The sequence below is a fragment of the Muntiacus reevesi genome, chromosome 17 (assembly GCF_963930625.1).
Source record: "Muntiacus reevesi chromosome 17, mMunRee1.1, whole genome shotgun sequence".
Classification (NCBI taxonomy): domain Eukaryota; kingdom Metazoa; phylum Chordata; class Mammalia; order Artiodactyla; family Cervidae; genus Muntiacus; species Muntiacus reevesi.
Window position 1 is genome coordinate 38,832,983 of NC_089265.1, and position 16,732 is coordinate 38,849,714.

The 16,732-nt window shown below is 44.1% G+C and overlaps 1 pseudogene; it reads left to right on the top strand.

The window, feature by feature from the left end:
- Window positions 1-456: 456 nt before the first annotated feature.
- Window positions 457-16,732, top strand: part of LOC136148340 (histone-arginine methyltransferase CARM1-like) — a 125,178-nt pseudogene continuing 108,902 nt past the window's right edge.

Consider the following 16,732-nt stretch of genomic DNA (forward strand, 5'->3'; position numbering starts at 1 on the left):
CCTGAGATGAGAACACATGTTCTTCTCCCTGGCTGCATATAAAAACTAAGTGGAAGCTATTGAGAAAAATAGAGATGCCTTGTCCCCACACCAGAGCATTGAATTTCCAAGTATAGGATGAGGGTCCAGCATGTATATTAAAAAACAAAAACAAAAACCTTCCTAGGTGATTCTGATCTGTAGCCAAGTGTTGAGGCCCGGTGTGTTTGCAGCAGTTCATTCTGCCTATGGGTGAACACAGCAATGAAGAAATGCTTGTTGAACTGATTCTTGGATGATGAATAGTAGTTTGAGGTCAGAAGGTACTCTAAGCAGAAGAGATGGGGGTTTCAAAATCAAGAAGCCAGGCCAGGCCCAGGTTGACGTGGGAATGTGTAAGTGCTCCAGCATGGCAGTGCTGCCTTGTATGTCTTGTGTGTGTATGTCTTGTATGTGCAGAAAGCGGGTGTGGAGGGCATGTGCATGGGGCGGACAGAGCGTGAGGAGCTCATGGTGAATCCGGACTGGATGAGCATTAGGGATCCGATGTGGGCTGGAAGGAGAGACCTGCTCACAGCCCCAGAAGTGGAGAGGGGCAAGACCACAGGCAGCGAGCCCCGCTGGGCAGGACTTCGAGAGACATTTCTAAGGCAGAAATCACAGAATTCGACAACTGTGCATACTGTGTTGTCTATCACTTCTGGTATTTTTTGAACTTTCACTTCTATTTTTTTTTTCTCAAATAATAAAAGCATTCCCTTATATATTCACATATCCCCAGTTATTTTACCCTTTCCCCGTACGCGTAGAGAATACTAAATGTGGGGGGAGAGGAATGTCACTATGATAATAGAATGAGGTTGAAAGTGAAAGTGTTAGTTGCTAAGTCATGTCTGACTCTTTGCGATCCCCATGGACTATAGCCCACCAGGCTCCTCTGTCCGTGTTATTTCCCAGGCAAGAATACTGGGATGGATGCTCATTCCCTTCTCCAGGGGATCTTCCCGACCCAGGGATTGGACCCAGTATATATTTACTTATATACATCTATAGTTTGTACTCACATATACATTTTTTTCTTACCATCAGCAGTTGCCTTCCCCAGCACTAGTGAGGATAAGCCTGTGAGCCCTGTTAGCATGTACCAGGAGAATTCGGCGAGCCCAAACTCTGCCCGTGTTCCGTTCCACTCTCGTACTCGACATTTCTGAATGCAGATATGTCTGACAAGTGTAAATAAGGGTCTCACAGCTCGGAGTAGTGCCCCTTCCCACCTTGCCATTCCGTATCACACATGTGTTCTGGGGTGATCGTGCTGTTGTAATCTTCTAATATTTTCTCAGTTGGAATTTTTTGAAGGGTAATGCTATGGTTTCCAAGGTATAGAAATATATCTTCTCTCTTCTCCTTGCAGAGTTCCGTGCATTTTCAAATCCCTTGAGAAGATACTAGTGTGAGAAAGAGGAACACTCAGTGTTCAGCCAGCGGACAGAAGAGGTGTCTGTTGCACAGTGCTTCCGGGTCAGGGAGGTGGCCCCTGGCGGAACTGTGTCTTTTCAAAGTGACACACACCTGGGTGGGGTGGTGGGTAGAGAAGAGAGCGAAGTGGTTTTTAACGTATGGTCCTCTGAGAGCAGGAACATTCCCTCATCTGGTGAACATATTTCTGATTGTTGTGGTGATGTACTTTGATTAGAGGATATAAGTGAAGCACTTAGCATGGTACCTGGCACGTGGCATATTCTCCAAAATGGTGACCACTACAGTCATGGTATTTATTACTGACTCAGTTCTCGTGGACTTACATGCACCACACCACCTAGCTGGCTTGCTTCCTCAGATTACTACCATCAGTGCCTTCTGCCGCATCCCCACCTTCTCCTGGGATTTCTATCCAAGACTTTGCTTTTTCTCTAGGCTGATGGGACTCTTCAGGGCCATCCCTTTTGTCCTTTGCCCCTTTCTCTCTCACTTCTCTCTTTAATTCTTTTTTCATTGGATTGGGTCTTAGTTGCAGCATGCAGGATCTTCATTGCTACCTGTAGGAGCCATTATTGCAGCACGTGGACTCTCTAGTTGTGGCATGTGGGCTCAGTAATTGCGGCATGTGGGCTTAGTTGCTCTGTGGCATATGGGATCTGAGTTCTCCTACCAGCGATCAAACCGATGTGCCCTGTGTTGCAGGGCAAATTCTTAACCACTGGACCACCAGGGAAGTCCCCTGTGTTTCTCATGACTAATCTGATCACATGGACCACAGCCTTGTCTAACTCAATGAAACTATGAACCATGCCGTGTAGGGCCACCCAAGATGGACAGGTCATGGTGGAGACTTCTGACAATACATGCTCCACTGGAGAAGGGAATGGTAAACCACTTCAGTATTCTTGCCTTGAGAACCCCATGAACAGTGTAAAAAGGCAAAAAGATAGGACACTGAGACATAAACTCCCCAGGTCAGTAGTTGCCCAATATGCTACTGGAGATCAGTTGAGAAATAACTTCAGAAAGAATGAAGAGACAGAGCCAAGGCAAAAACAACACCCAGTTGTGGATGTGACTGGTGATGGAAGTGAAGTCTGATGCTGTAAAGAGCAATATTGCATAGGAACCTGGAATGTTAAGTCCATGAACAAAGGCAAATTGAAAGTGGTGAAACAGGAGATGGCACGAGTGAACACTGATATTTTAGGAATCAACAAACTAAAATGGACTAGAATGGGTGAATTTAACTCAGATGACCATTATATCTACTACTGTGGGCAAGAATCACTTAGAAGAAATGGAGTAGCCATCATAGTCAACAAAAGAGTCTGAAATGCAGTACTTGGATGCAGTCTCAAAAATGACAGAATGATCTCTGTTCATTTCCAAGGTAAACCATTCAATATCACAGTAATCCAAATCTATGCCCCAACCAGTAATGCTGAAGAGGCTGAAGTAGAATGGTTCTATGAAGACCTATAAGACCTTCTAGAACTAACACTGAAAAAAGATGTCGTTTTCATTTTAGGGGACTGGAATGCAAAAGTAGGAAGTCAAGAAACACCTGGAGTAACAGGCAAATTTGACCTTGGAGTACAGAATGAAGCAGGGCAAAAACTAATAAAGTTTTGCTAAGAGAACGTACTTGTCATAGCAAACACCCTCTTCCAACAACTCAAAAGACTTTACACATGGACATCACCAGATGGTCAATACCGAAATCAGATTGATTATATTCTTTGCAGCCAAAGATGGAGAAGCTCTATACAGTCAGCAAAAACAAGACCAGGAACTGACTGTGTCTCAGATCATGAACTCCTTATTGCCAAATTCAGACTTAAATTGAAGTAAGTAGGGAAAACCACTAGATCATTCAGGTATGACTTAATCAAATCCCTTTCAATTATACAATGAAAGTGAGAAATAGATTCAAGGGATTAGATCTGATAGACAGAGTGCCTGAAGAACCATGGATAAAGGTTCATGACACTGTACAGGAGACAGGGATCACGACCATCCCCAAGAAAAAGAAATGCAAAAAAGCTGAGAAGTGGCAAGAATACACAGAAGAACTGTACAGAAAAGATCTTCACGACCCAGATGATCCCGATGGTGTGATCACTCACCTGGAACCAGACATCCCGAAATGCAAAGTCAAGTGGGCCTTAGGAAGCATCACTACAGACAAAGCCAGTGGAGGTGGTGGAATTCCACTTGAGCTATTTCAAATCCTAATAGCTGATGCTATGAAAGTGCTGCACTCAACATGCCAGCAAATTTGGAAAACTCAGCAGTGGCCACAGGACTGGAAAAGGTCAGTTTTCATTCCAATCCCTAAGAAAGGCAATCCCAAAGAATGCTCAAACTATCACACAATTACACTCATCTCACACGCTAGTAAAGTAATGCTGAAAATTCTCCAAGCCAGGTTTCAACAATATGTGAACCGTGAACTTCCAGGTATTCAAGTTGAATTTAAAACACGGAGAGGAACCAGAAATCAAATTGCCAACATCCGCTGGATCATAGAAAAAGCAAGAGAGTTCCAGAAAAACATCTATTTCTGCTTTATTGACTGTTACAAAGCCTTTGACTGTGTGGATCACAATAAACTGTGGAAAATTCTGAAAGAGATGGGAGTACCAGACCACCTGACCTGCCTCTTGAGAAATCTGTATGCAGGTCAAGAAGCAACAGTTAGAACTGGACATGGAACAACAGACTGGTTCCAAATCAGGAAAGGAGTACATCAAGGCTGTATATTGTCACCCTGTTTTTTTAACTTACATACAGAGTACATCCAGAGAAATGCTGGACTGGATGAAGCATAAGCTGGAATCAAGATTTCCAGGAGAAATATCAACAACCTCAGACATGCAGATGACAGCACTCTTATGGCAGAAAGTGAAGAAGAACTAAAGAGCCTCTTGATGAAAATGAAAGAGGAGAGTGAAAGAGTTGGCTTAAAGCTCAACATTCAGAAAACTAAAACCATGGCATCTGGTCCCATTACTTCATGGCAAATTGATGGGGAAACAGTGGAAACAGTGACAGACTTTATTTTTGGGGGCTTGAAAATGACTGTAGATGGTGACTGCAGCCATGAAATTAAAAGAATTTGCTCCTTGGAAGAAAAGTTATGACCAACCTAGAGAGCATATTAAAAAGTAAAGACATTACTTTGCCAACAAAGGTCTGTCTAGTCAAAGCTATGGTTTTCCCAATTGTCACGTATGGATGTGAGAGTTGGACTATAAAGAAAGCTGAGTGCTGAATAATTGATGCTTTTGAACTGTGGTGTTGGAGAATACTGTTGAGTCTCCCTTGGACAGCTAAGAGATCCAACTAGTCCATCCTAAAGGAAATCAGTCCTGAATATTCATTGGAAGGACTGTTGCTGAAGCTGAAACTGTAGTCCTTTGGCCACCTGATGCAAAGAACTGACTCATTTAAAAAGACCCTGATTTTGGGAAAGACTGAGGGCAGGAGGAGAAGGGGACGACAGAGGATGAGATGGTTGGATGGCATCACCGACTCAATGGGCATGAGTTTGAATAAACTCCGGGAGTTGGTGATGGACAGGGAGGCCTGACGTGCTGCAGCCCATGGGTCGCAAAGCGTCGGGCACAATTGAGTGACTGAACTGCACTGTGCTTTCAGCCTCTGCTTTGGGGAGGACCCTCAACACCAGTTGTTCAAGAACTAGGCCTGAATCTATAGTATGGAGCAACAGTCAAGTCTGGCGTCTCCTTAGAGTTACCAGCCTTATACATAGGGCTGGTGTGGACAGGTCACCACTGTCTCAGAGCCTCTGTTCTCCTGAGAGTTAGAGCCTCAGAGCCTCAGCTCCCCTCAAGCGTGCCTTGACCATGGTGGCTGTATGTGTTTGTGAAGGTCCTGCCTTGTGTGTTTACTCTCCCTCTCCTTCTCTCTCCCTCACAGTTTTACGGCTGCCTTTCCCAGCAGCAGAATGTGATGCGAGATTTTGTGATGACAGCCACTTACCACAGAACCATCCCCCAGAACCACACTCTCTTTAGAAATAAGGTAATGCTGGCAGCAGTTTATTTTCTCAAACCATTTTAAGAAGCCTTATCAAAAACTGGACTCAAAATTCAGCTTTAAGTCTATACCTAATGGAAAGAATTAAAAGCAGGTATTGAAATAACCATCTGTATGTGAATATTCATAACAGCACTGTTCACATTAGCCAAAAAGTGGGAGAATTCCAAATGCCCATCAACTGATGAATAGATGACCAAAACATGGTGTATCCATATAGTGGAATATTGCTTATATTTATATTGTTCATAAAAAGGAGTGTAATGCTGATACACACGGCAATGCAGATGAACCATGGAAACATGCTCAGTGAAAGCAGCCAGTTACAAAGCTCATATGATTCCATTTATAGGAAGTATCCAGAATAGAAGCCCATGGAGAGAAGGCAGCCTGGTGATTCCCAGGGGCCGGGGGAAGGGACTTGGGGAGGGACTGCTAGTGGGTACAGTGCCTTTTGGAAGGAGCTGAAGGTATCTTGCTAGATGTAATGGTTGCATATCATAGTGCATGTACCAAAAGCTACTGAGTTGGACACTTTAAAAGGGTTACTAGCTGATTGTATGTTATGTGAATTTTGCCCCAAAAGGGAGTTAAGCTTTGAGTGCCAGGAACTTGAGAGGCTGAATGCACTGTGTTTCGATGCACAGAACAGGTTAGGAGCTTTATTGCTACATAATGAATAGCTCTTATTGTGTCACTTTACTTCACTTTTTTTTTCATAGACTCCATAAGTGCCTGCATTTATTTCCTTCACAAAATGGATCTGAATGATGAATGATTGCTAACACACAGTACAAGTGTTGTCCATTGTTTTCCGACCTGTTAAACAGCCAAAGTGTTCCAAATACTGTATAGCTCATCTCAGAAAACAAGATCAGGGGTCAGTGAATCAGCAGTCCTGGGATCTAGTTTCATATTTTCCCACTTACTAGCTTTGTGATCTTAGGCAAAGCGTTAGATTTTTCTGAGCCTCAGAATTTCGTCTCCTGCCACAGTCACTATAGATCAGTGGCCTTTGAGATTTTCAGCATTAATTTGACTGGAGGAATGTGGTAGAATCGTCAAATCAGGATCTCATCCCTGTGTTCACACACGTTTGCAAAGTTGTACAGCTGCTCCTTTCATGAAGAGATAGTTTTATTTTTTGTCCTTCATCTCTGCACAATCCTTGAGATGTATTTTGGTCAGTAGAATATGACAAAGATGATGTTGCGTGCCTTTCAGAGTCTCCGTCTTCATGAGACTTCTGGCTTCATTCACCCTCTTGGCACAGAGACCACCATAAATGACAATAAGTCCTGTCTAGCCATTGCAGCCATGAAATTAAAAGACATTTACTCCTTGAAAGGAAAGTTATGACCAACCTAGACAGCATATTAAAAAGCAGAGACATTACTTTGCCAACAAAGTTCTGTCTAGTCAAGGCTGTGGTTTTTCCAGTGGTCATGTATGGATGTGAGAGTTGGATGATAAAGAAAGCTGAGCACCGAAGAATTGATGCTTTTGAACTGTGGTGTTGGAGAATACTCTTGAGAGTCCCTTGAGAGATTGCAAGGAGATCCAGCCAGTGCATCCTAAAGGAGATCAGTCCTGGGTGTTCATTGGAAGGACTGATGTTGAAGCTGCAACTCCAGTACTTTGGCCACCTGATGCAAAGAGCTGACTCATTGGAAAAGACCCTGAAGCTGGCAAAGATTGAGGGCAGGAGGAGAAGGGGACAACAGAGGATGAGATGGTTCAATGGCATCACTGACTCAATGGACATGGTTTTGGGTGACCTCCGGGAGTTGGTGATGGAGAGGGAGGCCTGGTGTGCTGCAGTTCATAGGGTCGCAGGGAGTCGGACATGACTGAGTGACTGAACTGAACTGAGCTCACTGGAGATTGGGAGGTTAGGTGGAGAAGTAAGGCAGTCCAGTCAGTAGCCAGTACCAACTGCCAGACTGGTGAGTGAGGCCAGGCTGGACCTTTCTGTCCAACCACCTCTCCAGCTGAATGTAGGAACAGGAGTGAATCCAGGCAAGATCCATAGAGAAACTGCCCAGCCTTCCCACAGAGCTGGGAGAAATAATATATTGGTTCTAGTTTAAGCTACTAAATCCTGATGTAGTTTATGGTGGTGAAATAGTTAATTAAAGCAGAGAAAAGACACATGAAAAAATAGTGACACATAGGCGCCCAGCTTGAAGTTGATTTCCTCATGGTTTGTTTTCTGCTGTCATGTCCATTCTGCTATTGAACCCATCAGAGAACTTTTAATTTTGGTTATTGTATTTTTCAGCTCTAAAATTTCCATTTGGCTCTTCTTTATGTCATGTATTTCTTGACTAAGACCATTTATTTTTCCCTTGAATCAGTAGTGTTTATGATTGAGGCTTGGAGCCTTTTTTTATAATAGTGACTTGAAAGATTTGCCAGATAATTCTAACATCTGTGTCACTGCTGTGTTCACTACAGTTAATTATCTGTTCCCAGGGAATTGGTACTTCCCTCAGTCTTCCTATGCCAGGGAATTTTGGGTTGTTTTACATTCATCTTGGTTATTATGTTATGAGACCCTGGGTCTTGTTTAAAGCCTATAGAGAGTGTTGATATTTCCAATTGAGGATTCATTCAGCCTGCTTAGGCTCACAGCACTAGTTGATCTGCTGGGGGCTCTGGTTTCCACGCCATTTCACTTTTCAAAGCCTTCACGGTGCCATCTGGCTCTGTCCCATGTGCATGTCACCCAGTGGTCAGTCTGGCACCTCGGTAGAGTTCTCAGAGTTTTGATGTGCTAATTAAGATGGGATCCGTGCATGTACAGTTTGAGGGTGAGTGTTGGGGTTTCTTTGCCCAGGTTCTTCCTCTCCATGTCTGCCTGGTACTTTCTGGTTCCCTGGGACCACTTTTTAGTCCCTGGCCAAAAGGCTGACTCTGCCATGCACACCCATGGCCTTGCCTAGGTATCACCGAGCAGAGAGAGGACAGGAGAGGAGAGGAGGCAATGGGGCTTGGTCCTTGCCTCTGGGATCTGTGGCCCCACTGAAGGCAGAGGAAGTGTCCCTTCTCTTACAGTGTGGGCTGATGTGATGATGTGACTCTGTAAGATTTGTGGGCTGCAGCATAGAAAAAGGGAGGAAAGGGAAGAAGAAAGGGAGGGAGGGGAGAGGAAAAGAAAAAAAAAAAGAGCAAGGGAAAAACTAGGCTTTCCACACTCTCTTTGGGCATTAGCAGTTCCCTTCTCCCAGCTAGAGCTCTCTTGCCTGGACCCTGGCCTCCTCAGCTGGTGTGTTGAGTTCAGGCCCCTGTTGAGGGTAAGGCAATACATGGCTCGGTAGTATTTGGAATTCTGATCATCTTCCCCAGCCTCCCCACTACTGTTGACTTTTCAGAGGCTTCAAGTAGCTGCTCCATGCGTTCTGTCCAGGTTTTAAAGCTGTGTTTAGTGAGACAGTCAGAGTGAGGTGGGCTTTCTCTGACTTATCCAAAACTAGACATTTTTAAAAAGTCAAACATAAGTACTCTGGTGGGCAAGAGAAGAAGGTATGACCAGAAATGGCTTTGTCTGATCCAAGGGTCTCATGTGTTGAGGTTCCGGGACCTTTCCTCTGCCCTGGGCATTCCTGGTTAACAGTGAGGAAGTAAACGTTCCTACTGTGGAGGTCAGGCTATGATAGGTAGGCATGATGAAGACAGAAGGACAGAGCTTGTTTCTTTTGACACCCTACCTGATATTCAAAATTGTGGATAAGCAGTCTAACTGAACTAAGTCTTACTGTTATCTTGACAGTTGATATAATTCAGCTGTCAACTGTTGGTTGCTTCTCGGTGGTTTGAAGAGGTTTCTTGGAAGTAATGCTTTTATTTTTAGAAGTTTCTCTCCTTCTGAAATTGCTTAGTTTTAATCTCTAATCTATTTTTTTAATCTATAGCCTATTTTCTATGTTATCTATAATCTGTTTTTATTTCTTATTGTAACTTTAAAGACCACTCCCCAAACTACTAATAATCTGCACTTGATGAGTTTTTCACAGAATCTCACAGGGATTTTGTCACTTTGCTATTTCATTTGTATTTCTTTTCATCTATGAAAACAAAAGATATTGACCAGGTCATCTCTAAGGTCACTCCCTCCTCTAACCTTATTGGATTCTATGAAATACTTTCTTCTTGCCAGCCTGGAATGGGTTTTTCTGACAGTGAAATAAAATAGGCATCCATCTGTTGGGGTTTATGAAGGTGATAACTAATGACATGTTTCATAATTAATTATACCCTTTCCCCCTCTGAATTCTGAACCAGTTTAGAAATAGACACAGATGTCAGGTAGAAATCACAATATCAGCTTTATTGTTGGCAACGCTATTTGCAGTATGGAGCTTGGACATGTGTCCAAAGTTCCCACCCATTTCCCCCCAAACTAAACTTTTCCACGCACTTGTGTTCTGAACGTCTGGTCTACCCAGACAGGTCCAGTGCCCACCCAGCGAGCTTCCACGTGGGAGGCTCAAGAACACATGCTTGGGCGGAGGGCAGACAGGCTGGCCTCTTCCCAGGACAGTGCTCTGCAGGCTCAGACTGGCTTCCAGCATCACAGTCAGGTAGGTCACTTCTGTTAGGAGGTAGAACGAGGACAGGGAGGTGAGCACTCTTGTTTCCAGTCCTGTCCACTCCTGAAGTATCTCCTCCCCTCTGAAAAGTGAAAGAACCAATTATCCCAGTTTTAATGTCCCAGGAATCCCCTCAGTACCAGACAAACCAGGATGGTTGGTCACCCTAACTCCAGACCTACCAAATCCATGACAAACCCCAGAATGTTTTGAAGTCCTTTTTTGTTTGCTTCATCATGCTGAAGACCACACTAGAATAACCCCCTTGAGTCCATGGAGGATGCTACGTTTTCTCTAAGTTCTTGTTTTCTTGCTCATTGAAACTGATTACCTAAAAGGGCTTGGGTTTAGAATGATCATTTTTTGTTGTTGTTGTTTTCAGTCATTAAGTCGTGTCCGACTCTGCAGCTCCATGGACTGCAGCATACTAGGCTTCCCTATCCTTCACTATCTCCCAGACTTTGCTAAAACTCATGTCCAGCGAGTCACTGATGCCATCCAACCATCTCATCCTCTGTCACCTCCTCCCACCTTCATTCTTTCCCACCATCTGTCTTTTCAGTCCCAGTGTTTATTGTTTATTGAAGAACTTAGTATATGGAGGCACCGCACCAAGAGCTAGCTTTTCATATACTATTTCTGTCTCAGTTCACGATGCTGTAACAAAATACTCTAGACAGCATGTCTTAACACAGCATTGATTTCTTGTAGTCCAAGATCATTGTCCCTGTAGAGCTGGTGACTGGTGAGGGTTCTTTTCCTGGCTTGTGGACGGCAAGCTTCTTGCCATGTCCTCACATAAGAGGGAGAGGAAGCAAGCCATCCTCTGCTTCCTCTTATAAGGACACTAATCCCACCGTGACGACTCTGCCCTTGTGACCTAATTACCACCCAAAGGCCAAGTATTCAAATTCCTTCACCTTGGGGATTGGGGTATCAACCTGTGGATTTTGGAGGGCACAAAAATTCAGTTGCAGCAGTTTTTTTTTTTAATCATTACAGCTTAATTAGAGACTAATATTTTTGCCATTTTAGAGATGAGAGAGCTAAGACTTGGGACTGTTGATAATCTACCTGAATTTATACAGCTAATAAATGAGAAGGCCAGAAGTTGAGCCCAGTTAGTGCGCATAACCTATGGGAAGGAGGTTGCTCATGGGAATGTTGGCTGAAATTGCCAAGAGAGACTTTTGTTTCTCTGGGCTTAAGGATGGAATGATTGTGGTTGTTTAAAACACCCCCATGCATGTATGATGCAGCATTGTACCATGGTTAAATTCGTGAATTTTGGAGCCAGAGAGCTGAGATTAAACTTTAACTTGGCCACTTACTGTGCACCTGCCATAGACCTTTATCCTGTTTGCCTTGAGATCTTGACAGGTTTTCTACCATCTCTGGGCTTCCATTTTCTTGTCTGTGAGAGCAGCAGTCACTTCCTAGAATCCTTGCGAGATCAGGATGATACACTGCATAGGAAATGCTCAGTACATGGTCTCAAATATCAGCTCAGTCCTTAGTAGCAAGTATCATTGTTATTAGCGGTCTCGGGGATGGTGCTGAAGTTTCCACCTCAGCAATCATTTTATATCTTTCAAATCTTGGTTTTTCATCCTGCCTCCTCCATGCAGTTTTAATGAAAATCCTTCCTTGGCAGGAGCACTGCTGGCTGAGGACTCCGTTTGGAATCTGTCCAGGAAACTGACCCTGCTGGCACCCACTCCACTGCCCTCCTCGGAGCTTCTGTTAATTGCCATCTGGCTATTCTTAGTGTCTTTGAGTATGCGCTCGGAACAAGCAGGAAAGTCCACCCTGCTGAAGGTGTGGGGCTATATGAGCTGTAGGGTTTTAATTTGGAAATGTTTTGACACTTCATTTGTCAGGGCACCAGTTGCTGGAAACTTGTGAGAGTAAGCAGGAGCCGGGAACTTATTATTTAAAGAAAAAAAAATCATCATTTTCAGTAAAGGAGAGAATCCCCAGCTGCTTCGTGCATCCACAAGTGAGGTGGACTTAGATGGAAGGGATTCAGGGATTTAAAGGCTTAAAAGAAAACATAAATAACTACAACAAACATGCAAAGCCACCTGTTCGGATTGTCAGATGGTGTGCAGATTCGCAGAGCCTGAGCTTCTGGCTTGTCCAGTGTGAGTTTTCTTTGGTGTGAACTTATCATCAGTCTGGTCAAATATCTGGACCTGATCCTGCCTGCTCTGAAATTCTCTGACTTTAAAGCACTGCTGCTGCTCTATTTGTTCAGCCTGGTGCATGAATGAGGGCCAGCCTTCATCACAGAGGGAGTAAAGGCCTCAGCACATGCCTGCCAGATAGTCATGTTGACACCTGTTAAAACAGGTCTCACTTCCTGAAAAAAAATGTTAAACTGTTTAATGAGGTATGAAGCACAGACAGAAAGCTGTACATATTTAATGTATACGACTTGATGAGTTTGGAGATACGTATACACCCACGAGGGGCTTCCCATGTGGTTCAGTGGTAAAGAATCTGCATGCCAATGCAGGAGATGCAGGAGACCCGGGTTCGATCCATGATTTGGACAGATCCTCTGGAGGAGGGCATGGCAACCCCCTCCACTATTCTTGCCTGGAGAATCCCAGGGACAGAGAAGCCTGATGGGCTACAGTCCAAGGGGTTTCAAAAAGTTGGACACGACTGAGCATGCACACATGCACACATAATACACCCATGAAACTAGCACCGCAATCTTGGCCATAACCATGTCCATCATTTCCAAAAGTTTTCTCCTGGTTTCTTTATTTATGATAGTAACTATTATTATTTTCTGATGAGAACACTTAATATAAGATCCACTCTCTTAGCAACTTTTAAAGTAACAACTGTGGTATTGGTAACTCTAGGCACCAATAGAGGTCTAGAAAGTAAGAATGATTCATCCTCCGTAACCCAAACTTCGTACCTTTTGACTGATACTTTCCTATTTTCATCTCTTTTCCAGCCACTGGCAACAACCACCATTCTACTCTGCTTCTAAGAGCCTGACTCTTTTAACTACTTCATATACGCGAAATCATGCAGTATTCATCCCTCTATGTCTGACTTATTCCACTTAAAGTATTGTCCTCCAGGTTCATCCATGTTGTCGCACATGGTATGCATGCTCAGTCCTGTCCTACTGTCTGCGACCTCATGGACCGTAGTCCCCCAGGCACTTATGTCCATAGGATTTTCCCAGCAAGGATACTGGAGGGGGTTACATTCCCTTCTCCAGGGGTTCTTCCCAGTCCAGGGATCGAACCCATGTCTCCTGCATAGGCAGGCGGATTCTTTACCACCGAGCCACCTGGGAAGCCCCATGCCACACATGGCAAGATCTCCTTTTTTAAGACAGCATAATATTCCATTGTGTGTGTATACCACATTTTCTTTATCCATTCTTCAAATCCTCCACTTCTCAGCCCTGAGTGTTGTTAGCCATTGCCAGCAGAATCCTTGTTTAGAGCTGTGTAGGAAAGTGGGAAGAAGGGAAGTGACTCCTGCTAGGTGCTTCGCATATCTCCTCTCATTATAATCCTTGTCTGTTAGCCAGGGTTCTTAGCTGCCAGCATCAGAAACCAACTCTCCTTACTTAAGAAAATAAAGAACAAAAAAAGAAAGAAGAATTTCCTAAATGTATGCAGGTCATCAGAGAACTAGGCATGGAGGCTACAAGACCAAAAATAATTTCCAAAATCATGCTACGGAATTGATCTCTGGGAGACATCAGGGTAGCCAGACGTAGACACCCCAGCATACATAACCTCACCCGATACTACTCTTGAGTGATGTCCTTAGAAGCTTTCTCTGTTGCGCTGGTGGAACCTGGAGATGGCCTTGACCTCACCAGTGTGGATTCTGTGCTGCCTGAGTCTGTGCACTGTCAGTTTCACGTGCAAAGTGCATCTTATCTATAGCGCCTCAGTCTTGCCTCAGGGATACTGGAAAAGAGCACGAGACCCCTTCCCAGGTTGGAGGTGTGTGCCTCCAACGTGGGACATTCCCCAAGCAAAGGAAGAAGGTTCAGATGAGAGTTCAGAGAGGCACCAAAGAATGGTAAACGCCAGCCACACCACCTGGCAAATTCAAGATCTGTTATTTGCCTCGTGATCTAGATAAAGGGACCAGAGATCCACAGATTTAACTGATTTGCTTTGAGGCGCATTGCTCCTAAGTGGAAGAGCTATGTGCGAGCTCAGGTCTGCTAGGACTGCACAGTGACTTTAGGAGCAATGTAAAGTCATTCTTCGTATGTTCTGGGTTGGTAATCAGACTGATATTTTATTTGTGATTTTTGAAATGTGTATGAGGATAGGATGTGATTGTGAAAAACAGTCTCTGTAATACATGTACACATGTATATGTATCTGTTTTGTATATGTTTTTTGTGTATATCTTGTGTGTCTGTTTTGTGTATGTATTATATTTCCCTCTGACTTGGAGTTTGGAGGCTGTTTTACTTTCCTGGGGCTTTCATAACAAATTACCGCAAACGAGGTAGCTTAAAACAATAGAAATATATTCTCTCCCAGTTCCAGAGGTCAAAAGTCCACAATCAGGGTGTCAGCAAGCCCATGCTCCCCCTGAAGGCTCTGGGGGAAGGCCCTTCCTCGCCTTTCCCTTGCTTCTTGAGGCTGCTGACGGTCCTCAGTGTTCCTTAAAATGCGTCACTGCAGTCTCGTTCCTCTGGGTGGCGCTCCCCCTGTGTGTCTTATGTCTCTGGGTAAGCCCCTTTCTCCTTGTAACGGCACCAGGCATATTGGATTTAGGGCTCTCCCTAGTTCAGTTAATTTGATATATCTGTAAAAACCATCTTCCCAAATACAGTCACATTCAAGGATTCTGGGTAGACATCAATTTTGGAGGCCATTACTTCAGCCTGGTGCAGAGGCCAAGGTTCATGTTAGATCATACACCACAGAAACTCATCCCTGAGGTTAATTCTCTGTAGTTCAGGTGAGGAGGTAGAGGTAGAGAATGGATCTGGGTTTTAACGGATCTCTTTGTCCCCTGAAGTCCTGAGGGGGCCCCCACGGAGATTTCCTGAATGTGGGTGAGTGAAGCAGATGGTGTGTCTGTGCCAGGATTCTCCTGAGCTTGGATAGAATCTGCTCCTGTGAGGGCACTGCAGAAAGATGCCAGAACCAGCACAGGAAAGTGCTTTCATTTGCTATGAAAGCAAAGTGCAGCTTTCAAGGCAAGCCAAGAAGACCGAATAAACAACAATCACAGACTGTTTTTCAGGGCATTTGGAAGAGGAAGCTAGGGGCTTTAATGTACTTGATGGATTTTCTAGTCAAGATAACTGTGCTCCAGGCCAGCCTCTGTACCTTTCAAGATGCTGACATTTGACCTTAATCTTTTGGAAGTCAATTTTAAAATGAGTTAAGAATGCTTAACATGTGATGACTGTAAGAATTTAGTGAACTGTGGCACCAGAGTCACAGCACAGCATCCGAGTTCTGTGAACACACTGGGGAATCTGAGTCAGAAATCATCAGCGCCGCAGGGGTGTGGTTTAGCTGGGCTTGTTGGGGTGAACTAGGTTATGCTGCTCTAACAGTCAGCCCGCAGACCTCCATGGTTTAAATCAGTAGAGCTGTATATATTGCTTGTTTAATCCACTGCAGGCTAGCTGAGGGCTGTATTTTGTCTTATTCTCACCCTGAGACCCAGGCCGAGGAAGCCGCCTCCATGTGTGACATTCCTGTTGTCAAGAGAAGGAGCATGTGGCAAAGCGCGCGCCTCGTTTTTCAGTCTTCCTCCCAGCAGTGACCCATCTTAACCCCTGGCACATTACATGGGCCAAAGCGAGTCATGTGTGTGCTCACTCGTATCCAATTCTTTGCAGCCACAGACTGTAGTCCACCAGGCTCATGGTCATTCCTGATTTCCAAAGGGCAAAGGATGCAACCAGAAATATCTGGTAAGTGCTGCTAATAACTATCATACCAGATGCCACTTTTGCAAAATCATTAAAGAAGGCACAGATTGCCTAAGGTGAAATTCTCAGTGCCTCAGCCATGCATGGGAGGGAGCTAGGGAAAAAAAAGAACTTTGTTTTCACTGATATGGTTTTATTGGTTAGCTTACTATTAACTTTTGCCTGGTGGAGTCCCTTCCCACAAAAGGCAGTGCACTTCCAGAACATCCTAGGGTTGAATTTCTGAACCTTTCACATTCTGTATAAGACAGTAACATGAAAGGCTAATTTGCAGCAACCGCTGACTTTGTTATTTGTTACTGACTTTGTTAAAGGCTCAATACAGCAGGAACTTCTAACATAGATGTCTTTGTGTTAATATCTGCTTTGCACGATGAGAACATAAATAAAGAGAACCAGTCAGTAAAAGCAGTTAGATTTGACAAAGCAAAGTCCTGTACTAGAACCTGGTCTTCTCCAGCCCAGAACTAGGACTTGGGCATCAGTGAACCTAGAGCGTCTGCCTGTATCTTCTTTTTGCTTAATTCCCTAAATCTGAGTTGTTGATACAGTCACTCCACTCCAGAGTAGTAGCTTAGGTTTAGAATATAGAAGTACAAAAACCCAGAAAAGACAGAATTGAAGAAAAATGTCAACAGACGTTGAATTTTGTTTAAGG